Consider the following 18,623-nt stretch of genomic DNA (forward strand, 5'->3'; position numbering starts at 1 on the left):
CGGCGGGCCATTCCGACTCACAATTCTTTGTTTTTTTTTTCATTTTAAGTTTAAACAAAATTGTGCCATACATTTATAAAACAAAATCGTGACCTATATAAAAACGATTTGTTATAGTTGGAATATTTTCGCACGAAAAATAAATAATTTATCTTGTCTTTGTTATGTTCGTTCTTTATGATTTTTTCCTCCTATTCGATAATTCTTCACGTTAGAAGCAGATCCTAAAAAATGAAAAGATTTTCAAATAAAACTCCGTCCAACAATCAGGACAAAAACATTTTTTACACTTCTACAAAACCTGAAACTCGACAAACGACATTCCCTATTCTTGGAACGATCCATAAAGTTTGACATACTGCGAAGCGCCATCCAACGACTGATTGTTACCTTAGCGAAAATAATCTCAAGATATCTTTTGTGTTCGGATTTTTCGTTCAGGAATCTTTCTTCCTATCGTTGTATTTGAACAAATGAATTTTCAATCTATTTAATTGTTATATATTTCTCATAAAAGTGTAGTAGGAGCTCGTATAATTTAAATTTAACTTTTTAACGACTTTCTAGGAGTCATTATAACAATGATGCTAAATTTATTTTCAAAAAATCTTTTTCGATTATACGAGTATGTCTCGAAAGCTCGTTGCCGGTCAATCTGATACGGCTACGTTTTAATTCAGCTCCCACAATTTTACGGTCGTAAATGATAGTGCACAGTCTCCGTACACACAATCACGAAAGCATAAACGCATGTAAACTTCGCGTTAAAAATTGCTATTACGATCGATGATTCCACTTAGTCCAGGAGCTGTCAATCTAAAAAGTTTTGAAAGGATTTGCCTACCTCTTAGAAAAACTTTGCTTAAACCAATTTTTTGGCGGGGAAGCCTATTTTTAAAGTGTGACGAGAGAGGAAATTTCTCCCACATTACGTAATATGATTGTTTTTTATTTTGTTCGTATTAATGTCTACTTTAAGATTATCTGTGATAGCGCGCTCAGAAACGACCAGAAATATCCAGCAAACCAGCATAAAATCCATTGACTCCTAACATTTTTGATAAATCCAGTCAATACTATTGTTCCATAAAGATTATAATTTTATAGATTCTATTGAAACTTTTAGGAAATGTCAAACCGTTTTACTTATCATACACAATTGACACACTTAAAATATGCGAATTAAAGTTTTAACTTCTACTGATAGTGGTTATCATCTTTCGTGATACTAAAAATATATACCTATAGCTGTTAAGCATCGAGAAAAATATTTCTTTGACCGCAATCAAAGATAATCTTAAAGTAGACATTAAAATGAACAAAAGAAAAAACAATCATGTTACGTAATGAGGGAGAAATTTCCTCTCTCATCACACTTTAAAAAAAAGGCTTGCGTAAATTTTTTCTGAAAGAGAATGAAATTTTCTATCGAATACATTTTAGGCAAACTTTAGTTTTGAACTATCAAATTATATAAAAAAATTACATGCACTGTATGAGGGAACTTTTTAAGTCTGAGAGCTTCTGGACTAAATCATGTTATATGCTACAATTGCTCTTACGCGTGATCGACACTCATTCAAAGCTCAAAGGCAAAGAGTTTTCAAGAACAAAGGGCTTTTTCAGTATAGTTGAATGTTATATAACTCTATTAACAAAAATATAAGTAGTTAGATGCAAAGGGAGCGTAATTTCACATAAAGTGTTTAATTAACAAATTATAGGTATATGAATTTGATCAGAGCAGTATAATAAAATTTTTTTCAAAAATATAAATAGAATTTAGAAGTTCGTGAAATGTTTTTTTATTGGCACATGAGAGTTTTCTTATGCAAAAAGCAAGCACGAGAGATCTTGAACTTCTGTAGGTTGTAGTGTTCTGGAAAGACGTACCCTGGTAGCTGATTCCACAGGCTTGCACTTCTCCAAAGAAAGGAGCTCCGATAAATTGACATTCTGGGCGTCTGCAGATGAACTCGGTGTTCATAAGCCACATCTGCCTGTCAAGTAGGTTTTGCAAATACTGCTCTAGGTGTGCTCTAGAATCGCTAAAACAGTCAGATCAGTAACCTTTCTTCTATGCTCTTGGCTGTCCAAGTTTCTTGTTCTGGTTGCTCTGGTTGCTTATAAGTCGAATGCTCTCTTTTGTATTTAGTCGGGCACCCTAACTGTATGCTTGGGAAGTGAGCTCCAAATGTGCGAGAAATACTCCAATTATGGACGGTCTTTTTCACGAGACCGCAGGTCGACGCTAAAAATTTTCCCGAATTCGCCATAAAAACACGATTTTTTTAAACGAAATACAAACAGCATTTTTTTGTACAAATGTGAATGTGAATTTACATTGTGTGGAATATATAAAAATTAAATACTTCCAATATATGTTGACATCGTTTTTTGTCCTGATAATTCATCGCTTTTCATTGACTTTTATTAATATTTAAAATTTTTATACTTTTAATAGAAAACCAACATACATGCTATTGGAATTCAATTGAATATTCCTTCAAAGTAAAAAGTGAAAAATGAGTTGAGGCATGATTCAGATCGGTATAAAAATATACCCATAATAATTTGATAATAATAATATATATACTATTTCATTCGGAAGACTGACAAAACTATTTAAGAGTGGATGAATCTACATACTGTAAGTTGCCGTCATTGTTAACCTCTACTGGGTACCTGAGCAATATGAAGTGGAAACCTCAATACCTTTTGGAACGAATTTCATATAATACTTCAGACAGTGACTTCGTGATTAGACGATGTTCACTATGTCGTAATAGTGATTCTAACAGTAATATCTAACCTATTTATATGAAATGAGGTACTCCTAAATTTCTGAAATCTTTAAGCGATATATTATAAGGAAACCTTACAATCTATTCTATTTTCAATATTTTTCAGCTTGCAATAATGTTTGGGGAGGTATGTATGGAGTGCTGAAAACTTGTCATATAGCTCTCCTGTTATATCCTAACACGGAACTGCAGACCTGTGTAGCGGGGTAACTCAACTCCTAAATTTTTGAAAATATTTCTATTTTTTTTACCAAAAATATATTTGAGAAAAAAAGAAAAAGACAAGAAATTTAATCGGGGTTATAACATTGCCAAAGTATTTTGCAAAAAATATAGAAAATGTAATTTGGAATTTTAATGGGATGTTTTTCATAGTTAAAAAATGGATTTTTAAAAAGACAAGTCATTTTGGTTAGGTTATACCTGCCAGATGATGGAAAGCCAGTACCACACGATGCGTCCAATGCTTCCAACGTTGAACGCCGGTATGAGTGGATGTATCATTTGGTCTTAGTGCCAATGTTCTTTGACGAATATTTTGCTTCCAACGTTGCCATTGAATTGGCCATAAAAAGTCGTTATTTTTCCCCGCGTCAAAGAAGAACCCACCATTGGAACGAAGTTGGGACCAATACTTGAATACAACTACACACACTTTTTGTCATCTTTGTATTAAAAACCAAAGTTGCCAGTATCATCCAATTTATTTTGAAATGGTTTATATCTGTTATATGCTATTCATCACTTTTCTGACACGTTTCGAAGGTTCCAGCCTTCGTCCAGGTTCAACCAACGTTAGCAAAGGTGAATGTTGGCGAAACGTTTGACGCATCATGTCGTACTGGCTCAACAATTAAAGTATAACATTCTTGTTTACCGTGTTTCTATTGGCTCTGGCGAGGCTATACTAACATTTTTGTACTACCAACAATTCTTCATTTGAATACTTATTTATTTCAGTGCATATGATTTTGTGATTTTATATTTTTCAAAATCATTACTCTCTTTAATACGTTATTAATTTTAATATGAAAAAAGTATTCAATCTACTAATGTCACAAAAATAGGTAATTTTTCAATTTTGTATGTACCTAAAAAATTTATTTAACAAAAGTTGTTCAAAAATTAATATTCCAAAAAATGTCTCTTTATATTCCAAAAACTAATATTTTTGCACTAATGTTAATTATTAAAATAATTTAATACATTGAAATTAGTAATAAAATTGACTAAATCATGAAACTTTTATGATAAAAACAAAAAAAGATGCCTATTTAACGTACTCAATCATTTTTATATAAAACGTTTAAGCAGAAAGTGTATACACAGAAAACTTATTTAAATAACCTTTATCCATGTATATCTTTTAGATTTTGGTCAAACAAATTGTTTAAAAAATTCAACGTCATCAGAATTAACTAATCTTGCTTGACTTATGAAATATCCAACTTCATTCATAACATAATCTAACATATATAAATTTAATCTCATTCTTAATCTAACCTAGAAAAATTCAATGTCAATCATAATCTAACTTGGAAAAATTCAATTTGATTCATAACGACCTAACCAAACCTCTTGAATTTAACTTATTTAAATTTCAAAAGAAAAGTAAATCTACATATTCAACCAACTCAATATTTATGTAATGAGTCATTTTGAATGTTGTACGAGAATGTATTGAAAAATTCTTAGCCTACTATAGAACCAAACAAAATTTCAATGTCAAAATATTTTATTACTCAACATATTGTCCTCTTAATTGGATACATTTATTACAGCGAACCTGCAACGTCACTAGACCTTTCAAAAAAAATGTTTCTTCTTGCTCTGCAAACCAGACCTCCACAGCTTTTATTAACTCCTTGTTGGAAGAAAATTTTATGGCCTTTTAAACATTTTTTCAGTTGATGAAAGAAATGATAGTCGGACGGAGCTAAATCTGGTGAATAAGGAGGGAGTTCTAGTAATTTAAACCCTAAATCAAGAATTTTTTGCATGGCAAAATGAGATTTGTGTGCAGGGGTGTTGTCCTGCAAAAAAACACCTTGGAGAACCAGAGTGTCGCCATTCCATCGATTGTTGCTTTGTTTCTGGATCGTAGAAATATACTAAAGTCTCATCCATAGTAACAATTCCTTTTACGAAGTCTACATCGTTTTCAAATCGATCACAGATCGAATGCGATGCTTCTACCCTTGCACGCTTTTGGTCAACATTCAAACATTTGGGGATCCATTTTGTCCAAATTGACGTGAACTATATGATGAACGCGTTTGTATGAAATATTCAGTGTTTCAGATATCCCTTTTAGCCCAATTCGACGGTCTGATAAAATCATGTCATGAACTGCATCAACTGACACAGAAACTGGCCTTCCCGATCAGTCATCATCATCAATGGAAAATTTTTCTTTTTTGAAGCTTGCAGTCTAATTTTTCACGGTCGCATACGAAGGACATTGATCCCCAATGGTATTAAGCATGTCATCGTAAATCTGCTTTTACCCTTTTAAATACAGGTACTTGATGATGGCTCGATACTCAAATTTTTCGATTTTCACAATTTCGGTGGAGATCTTTTTTATTTTAATTTATTGCGTAACTCTGGTTTACTTTTTTGACGTTAAACTTTCCACTGACACTTCTAATAAGTTATTGTTCGTTGCAATGGTAACGCAATATTTTGTTTATGCATGGAACTGGTCTAGGCTAATTAGATATCAATACATCCTCGTATTTTGAGTCACATGAAATTAATAATTTATATAAAATTTAAGATACATAACTCTCGATTAATTAATATAGTTAATTTTTATATTTTGAAACACTGCATAAATTTTTACATTATTTTTCTAAAAAAAAAAATAGTAACTACCCACATTCCTTTATTATTTCATTCTGGTTTCTCCCGATGACGACATTCTTTCTACAAAAATTGATAAATGCATAATTGGTATTTTTTCAGATTATAACCTACTGGTAATAAATTAATTCGTTATTAATGAGACAATTAAAGTATTATAAAGATAAAGTTAAGTAATGTAAGCCCACACATTCTACTATAAATATTCTTTTTGACGTAATCATAGACTATAACAAACATTCACTCAACTTTAAACATGGTTCAAAAATATCAAAGAAATTATCCTCATTAACGGTTACTATTGCTCCATGAATAAATGAAACAAAAGTATCAAGTTGCCTATTTTAATAATGTATCTGTCAGTTTTAAGTCCATTAAAGACGATAAATTTCCAAACGTCTGATCGATGGTTTCAATATTTATTAAGTTTTCTTTCTAAAGATGTAAATAAATAATAAATAAACTTAGATATGGTAATATTAAGACTGACGACATGCTATTCATTAAAACTGGCTATTGTATATCATTTCCCGTCTATTTTATTTATGTGGCTATTATACACCAATGCTGTATAATCCACAAGAATAGTACAAAAAAAAGATTTGAATCTGTATTTCACAATCGTTTAGCACATAAAAATGAGAGCATAGCATACAAATACATATCAATAAAAATATATAGTTTTACCATATAGTACACTCAAAAATAAAACATTTGCTCGACATTGATACTGATGTATGGAGAATGGTCAAAATAGTATATTTCATAATTTAGTGAAATTGAAGTCATTTTCGCCAATTTTTTTTTGTATTTTTCTCTGTTCCAAATATTTACCTCCTGTCTCTGAAGATAATAACTTGGTTTTCGAATTGCGAGTCATACAGTGTAATTACGAGTGTTGCTGTAGTGATAATATAAGTGTTCGGCATGAATATCACCAACGGTTCCAGAAATTCCATCTTAGTCTAAATACTAGTCAATATCGATCCTGTATATTGGCGATGATTTCCTGTACTGGAAGATAGATTAGGATGGATTAAGATAGATTCCCACGACCTGTTATATTACAGACCGCGTCAAGAGTGAGTCACTTTTAGAAGAATCTATAATGAGACTTGAATATACAGAAATAGAAGTAATACTTATAACGAGGATAAAACACTAGGTAACCGAATAAATTTTTAAAATATTTCTCCAACAAAAGCCAGACCCATTAATACTCATCCCAGTTCAAATCTTTACTGAAAATTTGCTGTCAACATATTTCTCTTCAAATCTTGAATTTGATGGTCGTTTCCAATATCCGGATCATGATACTCTGATTAAGTGCAAACACAACTCAGAATTGCTTGTAAACGTTGAAAGAAATGCTTCCCTAGTATTTGTACAGTTTTCAAACCCGAAGCTTTAATTCGTCTACATGCCGTAGAATGAGATCCTAGAAAGTTTGATACATATGCATCACTAGCAGCCGATCCAAAGAGATGTTATTGTGAGTTACTTCCAATTTGGCAATAATGACAGCTTTCTGAATTTCAGTTAACTCACGAGGCATTAAAAACACTTTTACTTTAACTTAACTCAAATTAATTATTGACTGACAGTGGCAGTGAGAATAGAAACTGGCAAAATGTTGTGTTTTTTCAGAGAATAGTATATGATTCGATTACACGTCTCATCGTCACAGTTAAATTTTTTGAACCCTCAACACGGCCTTAGTGAAAAAAAATATTGGGCTGGAGCCAGATCAAGCCGACATGGTGGGTGATCTCTGTGAAGTCACATTCAAGTCTTAGAAACCGAAGCAATGTGGACTAGACCATTGTCATGAGACAAGCAAACACCTCGGCTGATTTTATCGCGCTTTTTTCTAGATAAGTTTTTCTGAAAGTCAATTAAAAGGATATGCTCGCAATCTCACAATATTATAACCTTCACTTTTTTTTTGGTGATTTTCGTGACATTTACTTTTTTTGAATGTCGTGAGGAGATGCCAGAAGATACTAGGTGAGACATTTGCAATGAATATTGCGGTCTTGGATGTAGAGACAAAAGGGTATGCTATATTGCAGACTATTCGATAATAAAGAAAACGACTGAGTTAGATCACGTCAAGTGGACCCCCCTTTACCACTGGAAGATAGAAAACTTATTATTACTTCGTTTAGTTATCTTCAATACTACTTTTAAATTGTTAAATTAATTAAACTAAAATTGTTATAAACTATTTTGAGAGAAGATATTTTGGTATGATTCTCACGAGCTTAAATAAGTTTATTCCATATCTATATCGTTTGTTTGAAATATATCCACCACGCTGCCGTCAGCAATACAAACATTTCAAGGTTATTCAATAATTGTTCGAATCTGTTTCTAGTCATAATTTTGGGTGTGTTATAGGCGGAAGGAGACCAATCCAAAGTATCATTCCAATGAATTCTCTCATTTCCACTGAGTTAGTATCTGACCTGGGTTTTATCTTTGGATTTGGTTTTATTTTTGCAAAGCAAACCAGTTCTTCTTTGCCACAAATAAGACAGACATCTAGCTAATGCCCGTGTCCAAATATAACTGGTATATAAACATTCTTGAACCAAGTTTTAACTCATTAAAGTTATAAAATATGAAGAATGTGCAAAACAAATAATGACTCCGGTGGGCATGCGGTACACGAAAGTAAATTAACAAGTTGGGACCGGGTGACCGCCCATGAGTCTTTTAATTAAAATAAATCCAGGGGTTGATCAATGTTTATCTCAAATTATTGTTCACTTAAAAACTTTTGAAAAAATATACGTAATTGAAAATAAAGTTGCCGGTCAATGTGTGAGAAATTAATAAGTTTTCTATCATCAATTGTTTAAGGATGGATCCTCCTTGCCGTGATCTGACTCACAACTTAACAATAAGAATCCAAGAACCGACAAATCATTCATTTTATTTCAATTTTGATTGACAAACAGTAAAACTTCGATTCTTTATTAAATATTTGATTCGTTTCGTTTAATTAAGTAGAATATTGAATTTTGTATGTTTGGAACAAAAAATGAAACAAATTTATTTTAGAAATATGACTCTATTAATATTGAAATTTACAGCATTACAGATTATTGTCCATAATAAGTCAAGTCGAGATATCTTTGAACTAATATTATATTAAATAAGATTATATGAGTGTATGTTTTTTCATGTGAAATTAATTACCGTATTGTTCATTGGGCTCAATCGAAAATTCTCGTGATGGCGATGCTTTGCCGTGGCTAACAAATGGTTCACATCATTTTTCGATTAGTGTGCGTTCATCAATCGCAAAAATTGATGGTTAGTAATCGAAAAGTATAAAAACAACCTATTGTAGTTCGAAATTAGACTTTGTAGACCAGGTAATTAGGCAATTTAAATTCAGAAATTTGTTGAAGTTCCCATAGGTTGAAATTTCAATCAGAATATTTTGAATATTTGAAATTGAAATTATCAAAAAATTGTTTATGTCAAAAAAGTAGTAATTATTAATTGTCGGAACAATACGTGAAATTTTAGGACCTAAATACAATATTACTTACCTTAAAAATTACCATAAACAGATCTCGACCATAAACTCAATTTAACAAATATAAAAGATAGATGTAACAATTGATTTTCACTGAACCGTTAATAACCAGTATACACTCACAATTACACTGTCTGACTCGCGTTTCGATAACCAAGTTATTCTCTTCAGAGACTGGATTTATCGTCTTTCTGGATTTATCATCTTCAGTCATTCAGATGAGAGTTTTTGATCTTTTTAGAAGTTGTACGATTCAGTCCATGACTAACTCGACTCATCTATTAAGTCTGATCAATTAACTCAGATCCGTATTTTTAAATGTACCATAGGAAAAGATTAATGAGGGTAAGTTCAGATGACCTACGTGCCCTCTCCACTGATCCACGTCTTCTAATACGGTATTATTTAAACTGGTCACCTAGAAACCTCATTAATACCATACTTTGGTTACCAATTAACCAAATAATGGGATCCGTGAAAGACTTTGTGTGGGTAAAGTTTTTCTTTCCTTGAGAAATTTCCAGACCATTGACTAGCATTTTATTGTTAGGTAATTTATGGTGTAGTTGTGTGAGGGTTATCTCCTAATGACAACAAAACATCTAACTGTATCGTCGCCTATTGGTTTCCAGATTTTGGGGCATCCCTCGCGCTTTCTATTTTATTAAATTTTGCAACAATTCTGCTTTCTATGTTTCCTGCAATTGGATGTCCTTCAAACTATGTTACATTAAATGAAACACATGCTTCTTTATGACTTCGAACTCACCGTAATTTATCACCATTAGAGTTTCTATTCTTTTTTTTTTTTATTAAAGCAACCATAGTAATAAAATTAGTATTACGCTTTTATTTTAATTTATTTTAATTAAATGTTTCTTTTTTTGGATAATTTCAAATCAATTTTAATTGTTTTTTATCAATTCTCCTAGTTTGTTTACGTACGTTCTGCGTATCGTAAAGTTTCTGAATTCTGTATCATAACTCTGTATACTTGTACGTTCGAAAAATACATTTTAGGTTCTTTGGACATATGCTGATGATCTAATTATTTGACAAAAGATTTTTCTAGTGAACCTAACTTACCTAGAAATATTTTCTTGTCCCATTTTTCTCTCTTTTATTCATTGTTTTCTTTTCGAAATCTCAATTTTTCTCGTTCTCTCAAGTACTTTACTTTGGCGACGAGGCAACGTTCAAATAAATTAGATGTGATTCATCAATCATATTCGGTGAGTGAGCGTGGGCCAAAGTTCAAAGATTATCATGAGTCTGAGCCTGAATACGTTTCAATCAAAACGAAGATAGCCGAGAAAGTGATGCTACTGTTATAAGAAGAAAAAGGAAAAATACCTAACAGCGAGTATAGTGCGAAGTTATTGCAACGTTTGAGCGAAGAAATCAAGCAAAACGGCCGCATTTGGCTAAGAATGAAGTATTGTTTCAATGCACCTGCTCACACATCCGTTATTGCAATAGCCAAAATCAATTGAAGTTTGATTGTTACCTTATGCACCCTATTCGCCAAATTTGGCCCCCTCGAATTATTTTTTGTTTTCAGACTTGAAAAAATTTCTTGGTGTTCAAAGATTTTCCAGTAATGAAGAGGTGATGTCTGCAGTTAATGGCTATTTTGAGAAGCTTAACGAATAAAAAGGATATCGAATTTATTGAATATCACTAGAAAACTGTATCTAAAATGAGATTAAGTTGAAAAATATAAATATTTTTTTTGAAAATGTTTGTGTTTTTTTTGTTGGTTCTCCTGGAACCATCTTCTTATTTGACTTAAACATATTAAATAAAACAAATTGCAACCTTTGTGAAATGGTTTTGTGAGAAACAGACCTTTGTTTTAACGAAATTGCATAGATAAGACAAAAAATTATTTTGTAAGGAAATTTATTAATATAAATATCGAACAGTAATGAATAATAGTATGTATGTATATAGATTTGGGGTATCATATAAACCGCGACTCAAAGGATCTATTGTGTCCCTCTTCCTTGCTGTGATACTGGGGAACACAACAAACCAACTATCAGGATAGTTTTGTAGTGACTGGAAAAAATAATCCGATGGGGCAACGTTGGGACTATATGCTGGATGTCTCAAAATTTTTTGACTGATTTTTTTCTGCTTGTTTTAAGTCTCTCGGGTAAGGGTTCGAGGATAGACAAGTTGATTACATATTTGAAACTTATATTACTCCTTTACCAGATCGAATTACTTGTATTACTTCATTATTCAACTGTACTGTGATGTCCTGTCTAGAAACTTCGGTCCATTTATAACTAATTCATTCTCACAAAACATTTCGAACAATAGTTCAACAAGCAGTTAACCAATAATAATCGGAACTACCCACCACCTTTTATAGTCTCCACTACATTAAATTATGACCGTTAGATGGCGAGCTGCTGTGTACGCGGCACACTATATTTTCCACTCCACTTCCAGTCACAATATATAGTTAAATTAATAGTTTGGCCAGGTTCGGGTAGCTAATAATAACGAGTGCCCTTCCACTCCTCCTAACCATCACCTTTCTTCGCGTCAATACAAGTTATCCAACTTTTTGTGAAGTATCTCCGGATTTCAACAACCATTTTATTCGCATATTATACTCGTACGTGATCCACTTCCTTTCATCCGTAATCATTTATTTGCTTGAAATCATACCATTAAATTTTTTTGACGCTAATTTGTGTGAAGCCCGATTTTGGTTGATAAATATGCAATAAAATATAGGGTTTTTTATTTAAAATAATGTAACCTTCATTTAACACAGCGTTCCTGAAAACCCTGTAAGATTATAAATAATTTTAAAATTTGACAACTAATAATGTCTATAATACCTCAAATTTTCAACATACTGCTTTTCCGTTTCGAATACAAACAGGTTAGCTAAATTTGATTTAATTGTCAAATATATTTAAATGTTTTGCGTGTAATCACAAATTTCCGTAATGAGCCATTTTTGCTTGTTCTAATATTGAGAACCATGGTGTCATTTTTAGTTATCACGGAAAGCAGCAAAAGTTACATATTTAATTTTATGATATTCTCTGGTGAGGACGGAAAACTTTTTAGACTCTTAATAGGCATTTTGCGTTTCAAGTAAACTTACTAACATGGATATGTTCTCGCAGCAAAAGCGTGGCCCTCAAACTGGAATATTGAGACCACAGACTGGAAGCTTTTTTGTCTTGTAATCACAAGCTGTACGTTTTTATTGTAGTACCAGTTATTAAAAGTGTTATAGGTCCTAATGTACAAACCCTTTTAATTTTTCCGGCAATACTTCTTCAGTAGCTTGTGCTGCTAACTCTCTCTCTCTCTCTCTCATTTCAGAAGGAGTACAACTTAATTCAATATCAGACATATTCACCCACTTTTATGACTTTATTACTTACTTAATGTTTTTATATAAAGTAATGCATTTTCAGTTTACGTTGCTTGCCACTTGATTTTCACAAAAAATTTTTTTTAATTTTTAGCATAAATTTGGCTAGTAGTGGAAAAAATGTTATATACACCAAGATGATGAAGACATTTATTGCCTTGCACCTTATCCCGTTCAGGGCACAGCCACTTGCGAAATAATATTGGTGCTTGGTCAATAAGAATAGTCTTCACTGTCTTAGTGTATTATATACTATTGTCGTACGTCGCTTTCAAAGTTTTTGCATTGTGTTCCTGGATATCCTTCATAAAATTTATAAAATATCATTTGAATACTTGTGATTACTTCCAAAATTTTTCCATAATTAGTTTTTTTCTTTAATTGTCAAAAGCGACGACACTTAAAAGCATATGTAAAATCAAAATGTGAAAAAATTATTTTATACATAGTACATCCTTTTGATGTTTACATTTCCTCTATCCACATATTATAAAACCTCTCTACAACATGCAACATTGAATACAGCATTTTTTAATTAATACTGTTTCGCTTCTAATTAAAAAATAGTGAATTAATACTGAAAAATCCAAAAAAAAGCGTTTCATAAATGGTTGCAATAAATATTTGTAATCTTTGATTTGAATATTTTCGTTTGAAATTTAGTTACATGTACATAACTTTTTTCAAAGTAATTCTCTAATTTAATTACCTTGTTCAAATAAAACAGAAATCATGTAAATAATGGACTTCAAAATAAAATTATATAGATTATTGTTTTCGAGTCGCAAAGCACATTAACAATAAAGAACTTTTTCAAAAGATAATAAACAATAATATCGTTTATTTTAATGTTATAAATAAACCATTACAACATATTTTCCAACATTTTCAACCGGCTAAATCGCTTTAGACTAATTCAATAAAAATTACGAGTGATTATATTGTTATATATGCCGCAACAATTAAATTACATATCACTGTAAGAACATAAAGATAATGACATCTTTGATAACTCACAACTGTAAGTTGTCTTCACCGGTTTTTACCGGCTTGGGTCTCGTCAGAACTGTGTTAGGACTAATTGACCCGAACTGAAGATAGCAACAGCCGACGCTGCTATTTGATAAATCCACAAGTGCCATACCCTGTACTAATAAATTTCATAAACTAGACATCAAAAAAATTGGTATGTGCCCTTTATTTCACAAAATAATCTTCAATTGGAAAAATTTTGGCCAAAATTGTTTTTTATATCTCATTCGACAACCGAGTTATTGAATAAGGCATGATTTTTACTAAATTTAACATGTGGTAGTATATTAGCCAGAGAACACAAGGAGTGTGCAAGTCATTTAAAACGTATTACGTTTAAACACATTGCAAGTAAATATCGATTTGTTTCTCGTCTAATCTTACTGAGTTTTTTTCTGTTTCTTTTTTTGACCTCACTCCACTTTCCATTCTGCATAATGTATCTTAGAATAGTCTTAATTTTAACGAAAGTTTTATTATAAAAAACAATAGAATTGAAGAATGAAATCGTAAAACATGTACTCGTAAATAATGTTCACTCATTTAAGAGTTTAAAACTAATCTCAACTTACAAAAGCATATACACTAGTTTCGTAAAAATAGACATTTCAAATTAAAAAAGAATCTGAGAGATCTAAATTTTTGTAGAGGCATAGGTACGCTAGTAGGAATAAAATCACAGAAGTACTTATCGATATTTTGTATGCTAAAAAATTAAATAAGATATCGCCATTGTAAAAGTTAAAGGAGTTAAATTCTAAATGATACGCGCACATTTCCACATCATTTACAAAATTGTGTACTTGGTGCATTTTTTAACGCGTTTCAACGTAACTGAAGATGAATATGAGATTTTGTTGATTGTCCATCTTTATCCGAGCTTGATGGAATGTGTTGACAATCAGAAGCTGATCTATTATGTACTTGTTGCTTGTTCCGTGTATTTCTTACAAAAGTTAAATAAATCTACTTCTCTATACAACCAACTGTCTTTTCATTTTTTATTATAATTTAAGTTAATTAATCAATTTTTCCTAATAGTTTCGCGTTATCAATGATAGGCTTTTTTATAATCTTAATTTTACCCCTTATTGCTGTAGTAGTATCGCAGCCGGTTATAGCATGTAAAAATAAAATATGGTTTTGGCATTTTGATTAAACATCTTTTTAAAGGGTATATCTCTGGTTGACTCTTTGCAGTTGTTGCGTAGTAACTAATTTTATCAATTGGAGTCTCTGCAGTTGTAGTACTAACAAATCAATATCTCCACCTATCATAACTATTCTATTTGTTTCATTGAGTTGTTCAATGGCAGTTTCTTTTGATTGAAACCATTAGATTGGTACGGTTTAAATATGCTATGTGATCAAATTTGACCCGGACATTATAAGCATTCAAACGCTTGATACAATTTTCCATACACTTGGCTGGGATGGCCTACCTTACCTTAAACCGTGTCGTGTACTTAGTAAGTATACGAGCTTTGCGAATTGTGATGGCAAACAGAGCACTCACACGACTTTTACAATTTACAAATAAGTGAGCGCGAACATTTGGCTTAAACCTTGACTGAATCAGTGGTATGTCAGTCAATATGGATGGCGGTTATCTGGAACATCTCTTGGTTGCTTCCGCGGCTTTCGTTGTGATGAGCTCTGCTTATTCAATTAAATTTAAACAAACAAAACGTCTGTATACTTCTGCTTGGTCTTGAAAACTATGAATAGTCGCAGACAATGTTAATTGTAGAAATAATCGTGGTCCTTTTGACTCGGGCCAATTTTTACCGACCACAAATAGAAAACCAACGAGTCGCAAAGTAATAACCCACTTACACGACATGGCAAGTACATATACGCAAGTAACGATTATTCCCCAGGTTGTTCGAGCTCAGTTTAAGCGAATTACTTTTTACGGCTTCAAAGGACGGATCGGAAACTTTTCAGTAAGTGTATTATTTAAATATATTCTGAATGTGATGCTATAAATTTGGAGAAATAATAAATTTTTGCTTCATCGACTAATATTCAGTCATTTTATTTTACTAAATAATTAGAAAACAACAATTAGGAAAATGAAACCAAAATTGTAATTATATCAAAAATATTTGTAGCCATAATTTATACAGATAATATTAAAAAATAACTAGAATACCGCATCTAGGATGCAAAATTTGCGTTTTTTAATTGCACTATTTTTTACAGTATTAAATAATAAATATTTTATACTTGGTGCTATGTCACACATCAGCTCACTTCCACGCCTTGGTAAATGTTTGTTATTCGTATATCACCGATCCAAAGAAGAATCATAATTACTTTTTCTCTTCTTTGTATTGTCGTGTTCCAAGGACGTCCAGTATTGTTGACTTCTTACAGGTTACTCGGTCTATTGCTGCATATATATTTCCACTGTCTTGTTATTTCATCTCTAAAGTATGTTTTCACATTCAAATGTAGTAATGCAACAATTATTTCTAAGACTGAATTTATTCGAGCATTGTTTGTTGAAATATATACTATTTCCTGCAGTTGCAACACAAGAAGGTAGGTACCTACATAAATTCCATTGTTTAATTTTTAGTGGTCGTTCTAAACACTCTTTTGACAATTAGTACGGGCATATAGAGGCTAATAGAGAATTTATTGAACCAAAAGAATAACAAATCATCATATTTTAATAGATCATGTATAATTTAGTAGAATGACTGCTTGTATACCTAAGTAGAATTTTCAGAATATAGGTGTTCTTAAATATTTTATATATTTTTTCGTGAATACTACCTAAGTTACCAACGTGACCTGGATGTTTGTTGAAGGTCAAAAAAATTTTAATTCGTGCCGATTAAGGCCTAATGCAACAGCATTTAAAAAGTACATATTGTGAAGAAATTGCTTCCCCAGAGTGAAGGTAGATTGCGCTCCTTGTTCTGCTAGATAGTAAAAATTCCTAGTCGCTTCAGAATGATTGAAATGGGAAACCCTTAGAGAATAACCTGTCCGCATCTGACATACAAAGTCAAATCGAAACTCTACGTAAAAACTTATCAGGGCAGGTACACGAATGATTTGCAGTCTCAAACTTCGTCCGGATAGTCAGCTCTTTATCGGTCATATCATTACATTGGATTGAGTTTCATCATTCCGTCCTCACTATTATACAAGCAACTATGGAGTGGAAACACCTGGGATCATCGACAGAATTGTTACTCCGGCGGTAAAGCCCAAAACCTTATTTTGGGAATAATGTGGCAGTATATTAATTACCTGCAGAGTGAACAAATCATTCATACAGATTTTTATCGTGCAAAGTTACATGAAACCATCTGATGCAAACTAATGACATGACAAGGTCTTCTACTACTAAATTATAGTATGACAATGTTCAGGTGGGAAAGCTGAAGTAAAACACCCTACTCTTCGCCATATAGCCTAGATTTTACTATTTCTGAGGAAGGAGCACTTCGCAGAACACTCTTCAGGTATTGATGTGCAAGTATCTGCCGGAACATCACCCGACGTAGGCCTGATTTTATTCAAGGTTGGTTAAAGTAATAACTTCAGCAAACGAATACAGAATTGGAAATAATGGTATAACACTATAAAAAAATTCAGAAGATTTAAAATAGTGAAGTAAAGTAAAAGCAGCTGCTAAGATGTTTGGATTGCTGGAGGAAAAAATTTCTTAGGGTCCAAGGTAAGTGACGATTACATACGAGGTATATCCACAAAGTATATAGTTATATAAAAACAAGTGTACAAAAATACTAATTATATAAATATTTACAACTGTTAAATCAATTCAACAAATCTACATGCATTCTGAAATTTTTCACTTTTCAAAGGTATAAGTTTTTGTATGCCTTCTTTAAGGAAGTTATCTTCAAGTGTTTTCAATCATAGTGTAACATATTTTTTCAGTTTTTGATCATAGTTAATCAGCAAGAAAAGATTTTAGGTGTAAGAAGACATGAAACTAGGTAGGAGAGAAATCAAGGCTGTACGGAGGATGAACAAACCTCGCAGATTCGCTGTAAAATTTCACTTAGTTCAACGCTATTTGCATTTAGAAAACATATCACAGATCCGATTTTACAAGCAGCCCCTTTTTCAATTAAGGCTGACATCATAAAGAAGTACTCCCAAGAACACGTCTGCAGTAACGATCTGAAGATGTATGTACTGATTGAATCAGAGTAATTACCATGTATGGTCGGAACTACAATCGAAGCATTGCCGCTGGTAGAAATAGAATATCTCGTCAAACATGTGTTGTTACATACGACATGAGGCCAGAGGCAACGACTAGTATAAACAAACGGTCATTCAAACTACTAGAACTTGTAGAATATTCTGTGGTATCGTAGATTTCGCTTCTTTGTGATGGGTGACCAAGGTCTTTAAGAACGGCAGAAAACGTTAAAAGTGTAAACCAGTCTGTTCGTGAGAAGCTAAATCTTTCGATTCGGAAGCACCACATAAAAAATGCATATGTACCAGGTAACTAATGCAAATGAGAACGGTCATATCTCAGGATAAGATTGTACTTCAGTGGCCCCATGAAATGTGGAAATCAATTTCAGAATTTTAACTCCGGGTGGCGTAAAAAAGACAAAATTAAAAAAGCAAAATTTTTCAAAATTTACTCAAGGTAGCAATATATACACGATAATCGAATTGATCCACAAATTCGGCGCATTTTTAATCTCAGAAGAATTAGGCTATTTCTTCGAATAAGAATAGGGGTTCTGCTTAGCTAATTTTTTATAAATCGTTGTTAGTTGATATTGTCATTTCTTTTGACAAATATCAATAGACACATAAAAGTTTGAGTAGATATTTTAAAATTAAATTAAAATTTAAATAGCGTAAACCACATGTTGATATTTTTTTTCTGTTCCAAGATATAGTGAGAAAAGTGTAACGGTGAAAATTTTTTTTCAAATATTTATTAGGCTGGTTCGCC

At 32.0% G+C, this 18,623-nt stretch overlaps 1 protein-coding gene across 10 annotated transcripts in view; it reads left to right on the forward strand.

The window, feature by feature from the left end:
• The window catches only part of LOC130447221 (uncharacterized), a 533,966-nt gene that overhangs the window by 107,528 nt on the left and 407,815 nt on the right, over positions 1-18,623 (forward strand). Inside the window, exon 1 of one of the 10 annotated variants that reach the window (XM_056783920.1) lies at positions 16,051-16,204. The exons of the other annotated variants lie outside the window; for them this stretch is intronic. The gene's annotated coding sequence lies outside the window, so the exon portion shown is untranslated. Of the gene's footprint in view, positions 1-16,050; positions 16,205-18,623 lie in introns of those variants that run through there. 10 annotated transcript variants of the gene reach the window in all.

Source organism: Diorhabda sublineata, chromosome 8, assembly GCF_026230105.1.
Source record: "Diorhabda sublineata isolate icDioSubl1.1 chromosome 8, icDioSubl1.1, whole genome shotgun sequence".
NCBI classification, from domain to species: domain Eukaryota; kingdom Metazoa; phylum Arthropoda; class Insecta; order Coleoptera; family Chrysomelidae; genus Diorhabda; species Diorhabda sublineata.